Source organism: Microcebus murinus, chromosome 20, assembly GCF_040939455.1.
Source record: "Microcebus murinus isolate Inina chromosome 20, M.murinus_Inina_mat1.0, whole genome shotgun sequence".
NCBI lineage: Eukaryota > Metazoa > Chordata > Mammalia > Primates > Cheirogaleidae > Microcebus > Microcebus murinus.
In genome coordinates this window covers 28570664-28585486 of record NC_134123.1, presented here as the reverse complement: position 1 = coordinate 28585486, position 14823 = coordinate 28570664, and the positions used below count along the sequence as shown (strand labels likewise).

The 14823-nt window shown below is 46.8% G+C and overlaps 1 long non-coding RNA gene across 1 annotated transcript; it reads left to right on the top strand.

Annotated features, from left to right (window-relative positions):
- The first annotated feature begins 867 nt into the window (after nt 1–867).
- On the top strand, nt 868–10490 carry LOC105862805 (uncharacterized). Its single transcript, XR_001150211.2, has 3 exons — nt 868–896; nt 9349–9964; nt 10061–10490. It is a non-coding gene; the product is annotated as an uncharacterized LOC105862805 (long non-coding RNA).
- Nucleotides 10491–14823: the final 4333 nt, after the last annotated feature.

The window sequence follows — 14823 nt, the reverse complement described above, 5'->3', positions numbered from 1 at the left end:
AGGTGCCAGGAGAAAACTTATCATTCATTGGAGAAAACAGAGCTACAGAGTGAGTCTGGTGAAATTGGTGAGGTCTGTCATAAGCAGGGCTTTGTTAAAAGAATTTTCACCTTATCAATAATTAAAATCAGTGGGAAGCTATTAAAGAGGTTTGCAGTCTGGAGGAATAGGATTATCTGGCTACAGGGTATAGAACAGACTGGGAAGAGGGGAGAGCAGCTCAAGGCCAGCACACCTACATAATACACAAATCCCCCTATTAATTCCCAATGGGAGACATGCTCTGAATTCCACGCACTATCACTCATTTGGAACTTCTTTGAACAACTAGCACATATACTGGCATTGCTTTTTGGAGAAAAAGACCAAGAGATCTGAGAAGTTTAACAGACAAAGTTAAAGAAGAGTTGGCCAAGAAGAGGACAGAAGGATGAACAGGCCAAAGAAGGTAGCCTCGGAAGGCAAATACCTGAGACATGGGTAACATGCCAGTTTGTCTTTTTAAACTTCTATTTAGAGTTAGCAATTAATAAGGGCTCATTCTACCTCAAAACTGAACCAAGTGCTTTGTATTTTATCACAGTTAATTCCTACCTCTGGAATGTAATCTTGTTAATTTTTTTTTTTTTTTTTTTACAAAGAAAGGGAAGTTTAGAGAGGTGGAGTAACTTGGTCCAGGTCACATAATCTGTATCTGGCAGAGGAAAACCTTGAACCCAGGGCGCTTTGGTGTCTGACATCAACTCTTTGCCACTGCATTATGTTCCTCTTTAATGGTAACCTAGTACCCTGCTTCTTCATTCTCCATTTCTATTACATCCGGAAGAATTCTGGGTTCTTCTGTTCTTTGCCATACATACATAGAACATTGGCCCTAATGGAGTCTTAGAAATCAGGTATGTCAATCCTCTAATTTTATAGGGGGTAACGTTAGATTTAGGGATCTTCTGGGGTCCCAAGACCCCTCAACGGGTGTTGAAAAGCGAGGTACAGAACCCCTCGTCTTCCAGCAAACCACACTACGTGTTCAGCTCATCCATTCTCTCTATTGACTTGGCAATTTTGCAGTGGTAAAGTTATTAATAGATAGAGCCTGTGGTCTAGCTTGGCAGAGAAGGGCAGTTCTTAAACACTGGTCTGTGAACAGAGTAAAAATGTCAAAATGAGTTTGAGAAAAGAGAGACTGAGTCTAGACAATTATTTTGTCTAGTTCCTCCTCCAGTAGGAGGAAGAAATGTTGCTTAATGTGTATTTAATGTTGAACGTTTTAGAACTTGTAGCTGTACTCACTGCTTAACTATGCACAGATTCCTCAGGGCAAATTGCCTTCTACTAGAGCAGGAGTGATTCTTTGGTTACCTACAGCTTCAACGCAGATAGGAAAATGATTTCACGCACAGCAAAAAAAGAACTGCCATTAGGTAGAACACCAGACTACTTAAGATTTCCAAAAGGGAAATTTGCATTGTTTAAACTTCAAATTATACATGGGTGCCTACAAGGAAGCACAGACTAACTAGAAGATATTGGATGACTGAGGCTTGCATAATTAAATGCAATTAACTTGTAGCTAGTCCAGATTCTGAAACTCTCCGAATCTTTCAGCGACTCTTGGCTAAGAAGCTTCCACACTGAGCCCAAGTGGGACGGCTTCTGGGTAGGAGGGACCCCGATTTGGCAGCAGGAAACTTTCCACTCAAGGGAGACCCTTCATGGTGTTCTTGGAAGAAGACTTGGGGGACCACCTCTGTAGCGAACAAGGGTATTTTGGAAGCTCGGGGTCTATCAAAATGCCAAGTCGTGATGATTTTAGAATAATTCTTCTTCTCTTTCGGAGATGCAAAATCAATAACCTCTGGGTGCGCCTGGGAGGAGATTTTACGTACTATGCCATAATTGAATTGATTTTATATTTTTAAGATTAAGAACGTTATATAGCTTTTATACCTTGAAAAGGAAATCTCTCACAGGCTGCTTTCCCTACATCTGTGATAAACCTCTTCTTTTTGATGACGAGTAGAAATTATTTCATTTCTGGCCAGGCACTATATCTTCCCAAACTATGGGGAGACAGGGGGGCTCTTTCTGCTTCCTTGTGAATTACCACTGTGACTCTATTCTTCGCTGTGGAAAAACTCACTTAGAGTTGTGACTAAGAAACAAAATCCCTGCAGGTATTAATAATAATAATAATTATTATTATTATAAAGCAGGGCAATGAAATGTGTGGGTAAGCTCTGAAACGTTTTGAATTCCATCTCCACTGTTCACTACTTGTGTGATATTAGCCAAATTAAATACCGTCTTTGAATCTTAGTTTCTTCATACATGTAAAACTCTTTCAGGGTTACCACGATAATAAATTGAGATCCTTGCAATGTAATAAGTCTCTAGCCAGAGTTCTGGGCAACACGTTAAAGCCCACAATTATTCCTTCCCTTTAAGAAGAAGAAAAAAAAAAAAATGAGCCAAACACCATGTATCACTTTGTAAACCCAGAACAGCTCAACTTGTTTTAAATAAGGCACTGTGAGAACTTAAAAGATAGTGGGGCAGAAGTTTGAGAAAGGCTCCGAACAAAAACGAGAGACAACAACAGGGGATTTGCTATAATTGTCTCCAAAGATCTTTGTAGCGTGATGTGGGGTTCTTGCACAATGGCCAAACACGAATCTGAAAAAAAAAAACGAAATGACTGTTTTGGGCTGTGGTAGGTCAGGGAACAACAGTAGACTAGAAGGCCGTGAAAGGGATATAAACTGGGTAAATCTTTCAACCTCTTCTGACAAGTTTAGTGCAGTCAGCCAGGATGGAAACTGCCAGTGGTAACCTCTGAATTTCCAAGGACCCCCACACAAGCGGGCACCTTGGATGTTAGTAGATACCCCCGTGTTTGTTTTGGATGTGGTCGTACGTGTGAGTAGAGTGAGACCTTCCCTATATTCTTACACATCACTGCTTCTTGGATTTCACCACATTGAGGAATGAGGTTTCTTTTGGAGACTTCGAGACTAGATAATGAGGTCAGACACCCTATTTGTTTTCTACCTTAGGCCAGAGACTAAAGCCAGATTTTTTTGTTAGTTTAGATCTAACACATTCCGGGAAAAAAAAAAAAAATATGTTGCGGATAACATATATTATGTATTTATTAGAGTAAAGCTTTTCCTGTTATTTTCTTGTTATTTTCTTCCCCTGGTCTCCACGCACACCTTCGAAATGCCTGTGACCGACACACACCTGTTCATGGTGGCAGACGCAGATGGGATCTCAGGGCGTCTGGCATTTCTACTGTCTGGTTCATGAATGGGACTAACTCCCTCCACTCCATGATATCAAGATGAAGAAACGTCATCAAGGAAATCAAGGCCAAAAAGAGTAGTGAAAACCCTCCCTGGTCAATCTGGGGAGGGAGGATGACAGCTATTAACTAATATTAATAATAATGATCAAGATCATCATAATGATAGTAGTTGGACTATTTGCTGAGCACGTGTGAAGCACCACAGTGACAGCTTTGCAGGTGTTCTCTTTGTAATTCTCATAATAATCCAGTTATTTTCCACATAAGGATACTGATGCTGAGAAGGTAGCCACATTGCTGGGAAGTAATGGGGAAGTGATTTAAAAGCATGTCTATCCAGCAATCCCAGGACTGGGTGTCTACCCAAAGGAAAAAGAGACATTCTACAAAAAAAGACACCCGCACTCGAATGTTTGTAGCAGCACAATTCACAATCGCAAAGATGTGGAAACAACCCAAGTGCCCATCAACGCATGAGTGGATTAACAAAATGTGCTACATGTATACCATGCAGTACACCTCCAAAGTCGAGTCCAAACTTTGCAAAGGAGGGGGCTGTAGGTGATATCCAACATCAGAAAATAAATAGACCTTTAAAAACCTGAGCTTTGGGGAGTAAAACCTAATGGTCTGCACTCACCCTGAACCGCTAGAGCCTGCAGCTACAGAATTTATAAAATCCAAGCACATACTGAACTGCATTGTAACATATATCCAGCTATTCAGAAAGAAACTCAGGGAAACTGACAGTGTGTCTATGCAGCACGGTGACTGAGGATAAGGGTTTGCAAACTTCTGAAAATCTCTCACAGTCTACGTTCCAGCCCCACTGAACAACTTTTAGTTCACACCCTGAAAATGCAAGGATTTCTTTCTCCTCCAGGTCTGGGCATGCACTGCTCCCTTCACTAGCTAACCCTTTCCTTCCTTCTCATCTATGTTTAAGAATAATTTCTTTTTTGGTGTGAGGGGGGAACATTCCCTGATACCTACACATTAGCTTAGGTGTTCCTGCCCAAGTTCCCAATATATGGCTCACCCTGTATGACAGTAATCACTTGACCTTTTTGTATGACTAAACTTTAAATGAAGGACCACAACTTTCATCTTTGCATCCCTAGCAGTTTGTGTAGTGTACTGCATACAGTAGGCACTTCATAAATGTTGAAGGTGGTCATGAAGGAACGGGAGGATGGCTCTACCCCCGCCACTCTCGGTCATCATGAAAACAGAAGGCAGATGTGACCTTGTTTCTGACAGGTCCACTCTGTTGGATTTTTTCTAGTGGAGTGACTCCGGCCAGGACATGGAAAGAAACCTTGTCCAGCACGTCCCCAGGCGTGGCGTGCTGTTCACTGCGCTCCAAGAACCACTGCCCTTCCAGGGCCTGGGAAAACACTGGCCCCCACATTGGAGATGAGGCGCCTGTTGGACATTCCTCAAAGAAGACTCAGGCAGCCCTGCCTCAGACACCGATGGTGTTTCCGGGTCAAGGCCTTGGGGAGAGAGCCCAGCCGCCACCTCTTGTCTCTCAGTTCCCTGCACTCAGCCAAGGTGACGCCGTCGCCCACTCTGTGTGGGGCAGCCCCCACAGCCTCTTGGTGCAATCCTAAAACTCACTGGCCTGGCTTCCCACAGCCTCCACGAATGATGCCAACTGTGCCGTGTCTCAAGGATTTCCCACTTGCCAAGTTGGGAAGTCAGGGAGGCACAGTCAGGCTTCAACCTTGAAGAGGGGTAACCTGGCTATCAGCTGTGCAAGACTTTATGTAAGCTCCGAGGGGCAACCTCTTATTCAATGCTGGGCACTTAATAAATGCTTTAAAAAAGTATATTGGCTGGGTAAAGAATGAGGTAACACTTGCTTTTTGGAATCTGTGGCACTGCATCTCAAGGGAAGAAACCCACTTGAGCTTAGGAGCCCAATGATCTGTATTTAAGGGCACCTGTTATCTTGCCGTGCACAGGCATAGCATGTAACTTCTCTGAGCCTCCATTGGATCATTTTCAACATGGGGAAAACAAAAATATTTAACCTAAAGCAGGGGTTTTTAGCCTGGAGTCCAGAGATCCTTAAAGAGCCCTTAAAATTGAATATGTATTTTTATGAGGGAAAGAGTTTTAGATGTCATCAGATTCTTTAACTAGGTCAGTGACTTCTTTAAAAATATATATATAAACCACTGTGGCCTTAGATATTTTTATGAAGATGGAGATAACACATATAAAGTGCCTGAGAAAGCAAGAACCCACTGCAGCTGCTGTACAATCACCCGGCATGATGTGGTGAGCTTTCTGAGCTTTGCTAACAGGTTGTCCCAATCCTCGTGTGTCTGCACACTTCAAGATATGCCCTTCGAGTGGCCAACCAGGTAACCTTAGGCAAATGCCTCTCTCTCCCTGGCTCTGGTTTCTTGGCTGTAACATGACAAAAGTAGTACCCAGTGTTCATCCGAACCTGGCAGATATTAACATCCTGACTCTGTGCGCCCCCCTTGGATCGTAAGAATAAGTAAGATACAGATAAACACTAATATTAAATTCAGCTGTGTGCTTCATTTTCCAGAGGGTAGGGAGAGTGGTCTCTGCTTTTGGGCTCCAAGAAAGCCTGAGTTGGCAGCCAGAAGTCAACTTTGGTACAAAGAAAATTCTGGGCACAGGGTGGGAGGGCATTCTCGGAACCGTGCAAGGGGCCAGGCAGACTGAGGCTCTTGACTTTCTCTGTTAAAAGCAGGTGGTGGAGTCAAAATACCAAAGTTTCTGAGAGGCAGAGTGCAGCTGGGGGTCACCACCTCTCTGCTTTCTGATCGCTCAATCAGCCGAAAAAGGAAACTGAGATAAACACTCGTGTTTGGAGGGCAAACCACCGATTTGCATAGCTTTAGACAGAAGAGAGTCCCTTTGACTCTCTTCCGCTGTGGCTTACTCCCAAGTGCTGCTGAAGTTTTCTCGTGAGAAGCATTCCTCTCCTGTAGACCCTTCAGATTAGGGTAGATTTTGAACCGCCCCCCAATGGATGGCTTTAGGGAGAGAAGACAGGAGTCTGAAGCAACCCTCCTCTACCCATCCCAGTTACATCAGAGACCTGATGTAGGCATCGAGGGAAAGTGCAAAGAAAACCCACTCATTGGTGGTGAGGTCTTAGACAGGTGCATCACCAGGCAGGCAGAACTGCTCATGGGAGGGGGCTTTGGGTAATCCCGAGGAGAGTGTTCTCCATATGGGGGCTTCCACCAAATATTTATCTGGTTCCTACCTTAATCTACTACAAGTTCCACTATACCCAAAATGGGATCGAACCCACTATCCATTGCTGTAGTTTGGGTATGGTTTGCCCCCTATGAAATCCATGCTGAAATTTGATCCCCAATGGGATGGTGTTGGTGTTGGAAGGTGGGGAGAGGTATTGCGGTCATGGGGGTGGATCCCGCATAGACAGATTAACGTCTTGCCACCCTGCAGGGACTGAATTAGGTCCCACAGGAGTGAGTTGCTTAATAGAGTCTGGTTTCCTTGGTCTCTCTCTCTTTCTTGTTTCCTTCCTTGCCATGTGATCTCTGCACAGGCTCTCTCCCCTCCCGCCTTCCTCCACCAGTGGAAACAGCACGAGGGAGGCCCTCACCAGAAGCAGCACCCCAACCACGAACTTTCCAGCCATCAGAGTTGCGAGCCAAGCAAATCTCTTCTTTTTTTGTTGTTATAGACTTTCCAGCCTCAGGTATTCTGTTACAGCAACACTAAACAGTCTAAGACACCCATATCGTTCAACGAAAGCAAGGTGGACAGCTTCAACACTGGCTTTGAACCTTGGCTCTTCCACTTACAAGCTCTGGGAACTTGGTCAAGCCACAGTCTTCCCAAGCCTCAGCTTCCCCATCTGTAAAATGGGAGAATAATTCCGATCATAAAGGGTTTGTTGCGTGGGTCAAATAAGGTCATAGGTAAAAAGTGCCTTGAACAATGCCTCTGATCAATGTTGGCTATTGTATAAGTTATCTGTTGATGCCTAAAAAATCACCACAAGATGCTCTGGCTTCTCATCACAGCACCGATGACTGCACAGGCAGGAACCCCTGGGAGAAGCCTTAGAAAGCTGTGTATTCCACCTCTCCTTGGTATCATCCAAGACGACATCACTACAGAGAGCAACAAGCACATGCCAAGCATAAAGTGAGGACTCAATGAACGACCATTGCTATTCTCATATTGTGATGAACTCTCCACAAATCATGGAATATTGGAGAAATTCGGCTCTAGTGATGGTCCATTGATGCGACCAGATACCCCAAACTGAAGTGATGGGGTGGGGCATCTCCATTAGCATCTCCCCAAGCCCCATCCTTGTTCTTAGTGAGGAACATTCATGGAATCATTCTTTTTATAGCTAAGCAGAGGGACTCCAGACAGGACCCAGTGGCTTCCAGAGAGCTCTGTTTGTATAGAGCCTTGCAAGGAAGTCGATCTTCTTGCAGTCTAAGTCCCTGCAGCGAGATGACAGCACCTCCTGGAACGAAACCCAGGGCCCAAGAAGGAGCAGTGGGTTCACATGGAGGGACTACATTGTTCTTTCCTGGAGAGAAAGTGGGAGAAGATCCCTCATCGGTAAAAGGAAGGGCTTTGTGAAACGAGGGAACTTATACGTGCAGAGGGAGCCACACCCTAGTGCCAGATTTCATGCTAACCTGCCCTTTGTGGTTATTGTTGATGCTAGACCCTGTGCAGTACATTATGCTGCATTGATATATAGTATGCAGCTCACGTGGACTGCATACACTGAGCAAGACATACCGTGTTTCCCCGAAAATAAGACCTACCCATAAAACAAGCCCTAGCAGGATTTCTAAGCATTTGCGCAATAGAAGCCCTACCCTGAAAATAAGACCTAGTGATGAGTGTGGCTACGCAGCGCATCTGCACAACCCATGCATTTCGTCTCGGAGGGGTAAAGAAGATGAGCAGCCCTTCTCATCTGCCCCACGAGAGCTCTATTGCTTGACATGAGAGATCAGGGCCAATGGTTCTAAAGGAAATAGAGTTGCAAGAAATTCAAGATGGAATTTGGGGTTTGGAGAGTGATGATGATGTTCCAGAAGAAGACGACTTAACTGTATTTGAATATGTGTAGATTTATTGTGCCATACTTTAAAAAAATAACACGTCCCCTGAAAATAAGCCCTAAGGTATCTTCTTGAGGAAAAATAAATATAAGCCCTGTCTTATTTTCGGGGCAACACGGTAGATATATTATAAATGTAAGATGGCATGTAATTATCTGTGACTTTTTTTCTTCTGTTTCCAACATTAACTTTGAATAGAATTAAACAATGCCTCTTTAGGATAGGTTGGAGAGAAGGCAAAACAGCTGTGTCCAAAAGCTTCCGTAATCAAAGGCTTTGGGTGCATGGCATTGTCGATAATAAAGACAAGCCATTGAAAACATTAAAAATAACAATAAGGAAGGCTTGCGTCACGTGGCTTCCAAGAGCTGCTCCAAGTTCCTGTCGACACCAACCCTGACTTCTTTCGGCCTCCGCAGAGGCATGTACCCCATGCCTTAACGTGAAGCCCGGAGTCTCGGGCTGTGACCTCATCTCCTTTGTCCAAGCACACCCCAAAGGACAAGCCGCCCAGCAGCACTGCCGGGGACAGCAACACAATGACGTCTATTTCAGTACCCCGGTCGAATTAAATGCAATTTTCATTCCAAAGACGGCGGTGGCAATAGGAGAAACAATGGCCTTTCCCTGACCAACGATACAAGTTAAAAATATGGCCTGCTTCTTCGCTCCCTCCCGTCTTAGCCCTGCACGTTTAAAAATACACCCGTCAGTGGCTCTGCATTTGAAAATGTATTTTGCATCTGATAATTATGATGCATTTAAAGGGCGAAATTAGAAAGCGCAAAATTAGGCTGGCAGGCTTAATTAGCCCATTCTTTTTTTTTTTTTTTTTTAATGGGTGGAATTTGGGCAACTGTCTGCTCGCGGGGCACAAAGACCCCTAATGGGGGTAGTGGAAGTTCACCCCCTTCTCTGTCAACCCAGGCACTCGGCGAGCCCGCTCCGGGAATTAACTGCGTACCGGGAGATGTGAGACGCGTGAAACAAGAAGATTACACCCTCCTGCCCTCAAGAAAACAACGTGAGTGCGATTACAAAGTCATCTATCAATAGATAATAGAGGACCACGCACGAGGCTTCCCAGAGGCCTGATGCAATCGTGGTGGCGACCCGGGTTTCTACATAAGGAGATGAACTCCGCAGCTTGACGCGTTTTCCAGGATAATTATCGGCTGTATCTGCTGCACCTGAAGATCTGTTTCTTCCACCAGCCCTGGCCTTGCTGAACAGTTATTGCAATTCCTTCCTTTGCATACGGTAGCTCCCACAGGCCCTTAGCTGTCCACAGAGGGACACACCGAGCCGGCCAGAAACTTCCAAGCACCTTCCAACTCCACACGCTGGATTTTCTGAAATCTGATTCCGCGTCCCTGATATAAAGTTATCTTGCTGGCTGGCTGTGCCGAGCTCACTCCGTGCACCCAGACAGGTGGATCCGTCCCCACCCTCGGAGAGGGGAGTTTTGCCTTTTCAAGTCACCGTGGCCCTTCGCAAGCCGCGACAGGCCGCGGGAAGCCGAGGGGAAGAGCAGCGATCCCAGGTATGAGTCATCCCGATGAATCAGACGTGTCCCTACTTTTCTTTTTTCCAAGCTGTGGTTTTCTTCCTAACAGAGGCTGTGTTGTTCTTTTTGCAGCCAGATCTAGAAGCCTTCTGCACGCTGAGAAAGGAGGCCCCACAGTCCTGTGTCCGCCAGACAGAACCCAGAGGGGGCCGCCCCCGTTTCAGGCCGCGTGGAATGTTCTGGAACAATCCGTAGGGCAACTGCAGACCCAGGGAGACAGCCTGAGAGCTGAGTCTGAACCTAGACTCTTTAGACGCTGGGTGGTCTCTGCCAAGACACTTCACCTCTCTGGGGTGAAACCTCCAGCTTTTGGAGTAGCTGTAAAAATCCATTCATGTAAGAGAGTAGTTTTCAACTGGGAGCCATTGTGTCCCCCATGGTGTGGCATTTGGCAATGTTTGGGGACATATTTGCTTGTCACAACAAGTGCCATCCTTATGACTTTCCATGAGGCATTTGGTGTTACAGAAAAGTCCTTTGGGTCCCTAACAATCGATCAAGACTCGGGCACTCTCCTTTTCAATGTGTCGAAATCTTTATCAAAAGTGTGTACGCGCTCAAACGATATAGACCAGGTTGTAGAGGGCAGGGGGCAAGTCAGCCACATCCCTGCTACAGTCATACCATCACTGTGATCTTTTTTAACCTGGTCAACATGTTGTTGTGACAATGTTTGGCTATTTCCTTCCAAAGAACCCCAAAACCGAAAAACAAATACTAGGTCTTCAGAAAAGGTATAACATATTTCAGTTTCTAAAAACCTAGTCATTGGAATTTCCCCGGAGTCCAGGCAGATGACAAAATGGTAGCTTCCACCAGGCAGAGAGGGGAGGGGAGGGAGAGGGAGAGGAGAGAGGGGGAGAGAGAGAGAGAGAGAGAGAGAGAGAGAGAGAGAGAGAGAGAGAGAGAGAGAGAGAGAGAGAGGGAGGGAGGGAGGGAGGGAGGGAGAGGAGAGAGAGGGGGAGAGAGAGAGAGAGGGAGGGAGGGAGAGGAGAGAGGGAGGGGGGAGAGAGAGAGAGAGAGAGAGAGAATAGTCTGGAACTGCACACAAACAGGCCACCCTACAGACCCTGGGAAGGGTGAGAAAATCAGGAAGGTCTCAGTAGGCATCTCCAGGGACCTCTTCCTTGCAAAGCTTCCTCCCCTCGACAGCAAACATGGCTCCTTCATCACTTGTATTTACAATACACAAACACACACAAAATCTACAAAGGACAGAACAGACAGTATTGGGATTGTCCATGAAAACGAAAGAAGAAACGGAGCAACACCCCCACCGTGGTGGACCAACTAGAGGCCGGGCAGTGCTGAAACCTTCCCACACGCCAGGTCTTTAAGGTGCCTGATTTGCCCCTGGAGTGAACACAGCTGTCAGGAGGGGCCGTGGCCCCAAGCCAAGATGGGGAGAGCAGGGGAGGGCATGAACAAGGAGGAAGAGGGTCCTTTGCAGACTAGACAACGAAGTTGACTTGGAGACAGTTCCCCTCATTGCTCCCTGCATAAAACGGTGGTGTGTTTCAGATGGATTACCGCAAACTCCCAGATAGAGCCCTTAAGTGCTGTTTACACCGTGCGCTAATTGCAGTAATGGAACCCACCCCTGGCCGTCCCTCAGCTTCGGTCCAGTTGGAGAGCAGCAGCCTCCTTTGCGGATCTCTCTCTCAGCCCCCCGCTATGAGCTTAAGTGGGAAATACGTCATTATCCTTTTGATTGCTATGGAGGCCATGGACGCTGACCAGCCACAGCCGCCCGGGACCTTTGGATGGCAGGGATGCCGATAGTGCCGAGTGGGATCTGTCTGTCTGGAGTGGGAATGACCTTCTTTCGGGTCTGAGGCTCACCACCACCAGAGCCTTACCTGCTGGGGTCCTGGGAGCTTTGGTCTAGGGTCAAGTTCATATTGTGGGGTATGTCTTTCAGTCGTGGTGACGGTTGACGGTCCCTGGTGGTCTTGCTTTCTTCCTAAAATTAGTAGCAGGAACAATAGCCCATGTTATATTCCCTTAAATAACTGTCCGTAGCTTGGGGAAATTGAAACGCACCTGCATAAAAGTCAGGGCCAAGCAGATGTTCCGTGTGCGTGCACCATGCCCTTTAACCTGCTGCACGTGTGAAGTTGGAACTCGCCCACTGATCGCTTCTCGGTCAGCAGACTTCATCCCTTATGATGCCTTTATCCTGTTAAGCCCCCGTCCAGATCCCATTTCCATGCAAGAACCAGGTTCTCCTAACCTGAGATTTTGGCTCTGTATCTATTTTATATTGCTGCCTTAATAATTTACTTAAAATTTAGCAGCTTAAAACAGCACAAATTCATTCTCTTACACTTCTGAAGGTCAGAATTCTGGCATGCATCTCAGTAGGCTAAACTCGAGGTGTGGGTGGGGCTACGTTCTTTCTGGAGGCTCTAGAGGAGAAGCCATTATCCGGCCTTTTCCAGTTTCTAGAAGCTGCCCTTATGTACTGGCTTCCGGCCCCTTCCTCCCTCTCCAAATACAGGCGCAGTGGGTGGAGTCCCTCTCGTGGCATTATGTGGCTCCTTCCTCTTGTGTCCTGCCTTCCACTGGGGCCCAAGTGATTACACTGGGCCCACCCAGATAATCCAGAATAATCTCTCTATTTCAAAGTCAGCTAATGAGAAACATTAATTCCATCTACACCCTTTCATGCCCCTTTGCTGTTTAACAGGTTCTAGGGAGTAGAATGTGTACACCTTGGGGAGCCATCCTTCTGCCTTCCACAGCTCCTCTTCTGAGATGGCTCTATCTCAGCTCCTCAATTTGGCAATTGCCCAAATGATCTTTCAGATAATGTTTTTCAGAGGTAACACTAGATCTTGGGATTTCCCTGCTCATAGATAGAAAACACACACAGACATACACACACAACACAGAGGGATGTACGTCGTGCCTCCCAGCCTTGCAGAGTGGACCAGAACTGGCATGCAAGCTCCCTGAAGGCAGTTTGAGCACTGAGAACAGCACCTGCTATATTGCAAGCACTAGGTTAGTATTTATTGAATCAATCGATGGATCAGAAGAATAAATTCCAGCCTAGGAATGGTGTAGCACTACGATAATACATGGGCCCTGGAATCAGACACAGGGTCGATCTCTTGCCCAGCTTCTAACAGTCTCTGACTCTCTCAGTGAGCCTCAGCGACGGCATCTGCAAGGTGAGGATAAAGTCACCTGTCTCCTGGTGCTGCTGTGAGGCAAGAGCATGCTTAGCAGGCCTGGGATGGAGTAATGTTCAAAGAGCAGAGGCTGGTGTTGTCATCCTCACCCGAGTGAGTACGCTCGGTCAGGGAAACAGACATGCAGGCAAAAGAGGCCCCTAAATGTGAGAGGTGCTTTGTTTGCATTCATAGTTGGGAGACAAAGCAGGAAATGGTTCGTTGAAGGAGACTTCCTAGATATGTGAGCACTCAAGCCAGCTGAATCCAGAAGGTGTCAGAAAGGTGGGGAAGGGGAGAGCCATTCCCGGAGTGGGAACGGCATGAGTGGGTCCAGAGACAAGGAGCGGTGAGCAATTTTACAGGGTCAGAACCCAGGGAACCCAGCAGGGACATGGCGGGAATGTCCCATGGCTGGCATGGAGTAGTTTAATAGAAGGGCTTGTGACTGGACAGGCTCTGTGTACCCTGCTAAGGAGCTCTGATGGCCTGAGATGGCTGTTGGCAGGCTGCATGCACCTCAAATGGTTAGCACAGACATGTCCTTTGTTTCCACTTCTATGTTCTTGCTCTCTCACTAATTCATGCAAACTGACACACACGAGATACATACAGTGGTTTTGCAAAAAATACATACACCTGGAACATGCATACCTGTTGGATGCGCATACAACATAGCCACTGGGATGACAGATGCATTTTGGTCATACTATACACACACACACACACACTCATGGTCTAAGCACACACATGGGACATGTGCACAAGCACACACATATAGGACATACATATACCCAAAACAAATACACCACTAATCGTGTGGCCAAACATGTATGCACATACACAGAGGGTACACATGCAAGCATGCATATACATACAATATACACACTGACCATACACATACAAGCACACGTATAGCTATACAACACCCAGGGTACTAAAGACACAGACACATGAATAAAGCACACTCACTGTCCCACATGCTTATTAAACATTATCCATACTCAAACACACATACTGAATATGTATTCACACCAATTAAATCCACACACACACACACAATCCATGCACACCCCCACGGAGAGCATACACAGTGGACCATGCCAAGGTGCACGCGCACACACACACAAACACCGTGGCCACGCACCCACAGACTCCTCATTCCTTTCTGGAATGTGTCTGAGTTCCAAGGCAGGCAATTGTTTGGCCCGAGGGAGGCTGTGATTATTCTCCCAGCCACAGCAGCTCAGAGACCTGGTTTGGATTACGCAGTTTTTACCTGCCTCCCTCCCCGTGAGTAAGGGCGGTGCTGAAAGGGAGCACCTTGGCTGTTGCCCGAGCACCCAGCTTCTGTCTCTCCCTACCGAAGTCTCTGCAGCCCGTGACAGCGGGATGGCATCCAAGAGCATTGCTAGATCTTTTGCAAGAGTTCCCCATGCGAGACTCTGCCCATCCCTAGCTCCCCTTCCAAACCAAGCTGGCAGGGGGCCAGGCCATGGAGGGGGGGGTGGGAGGGGGGAGGCAGAGCCAAGCGCTTGGCGGCTCCTAGCGCTGCAAGGCCCTCATCAGCCACTCTCCCAGGGGCCCTGTGTGGGTGATGAGCCAGCCAGCGCTGCAGCTCTGCAGAGAGGCGCCCCGCACCACATCTGCTCGGCCTAG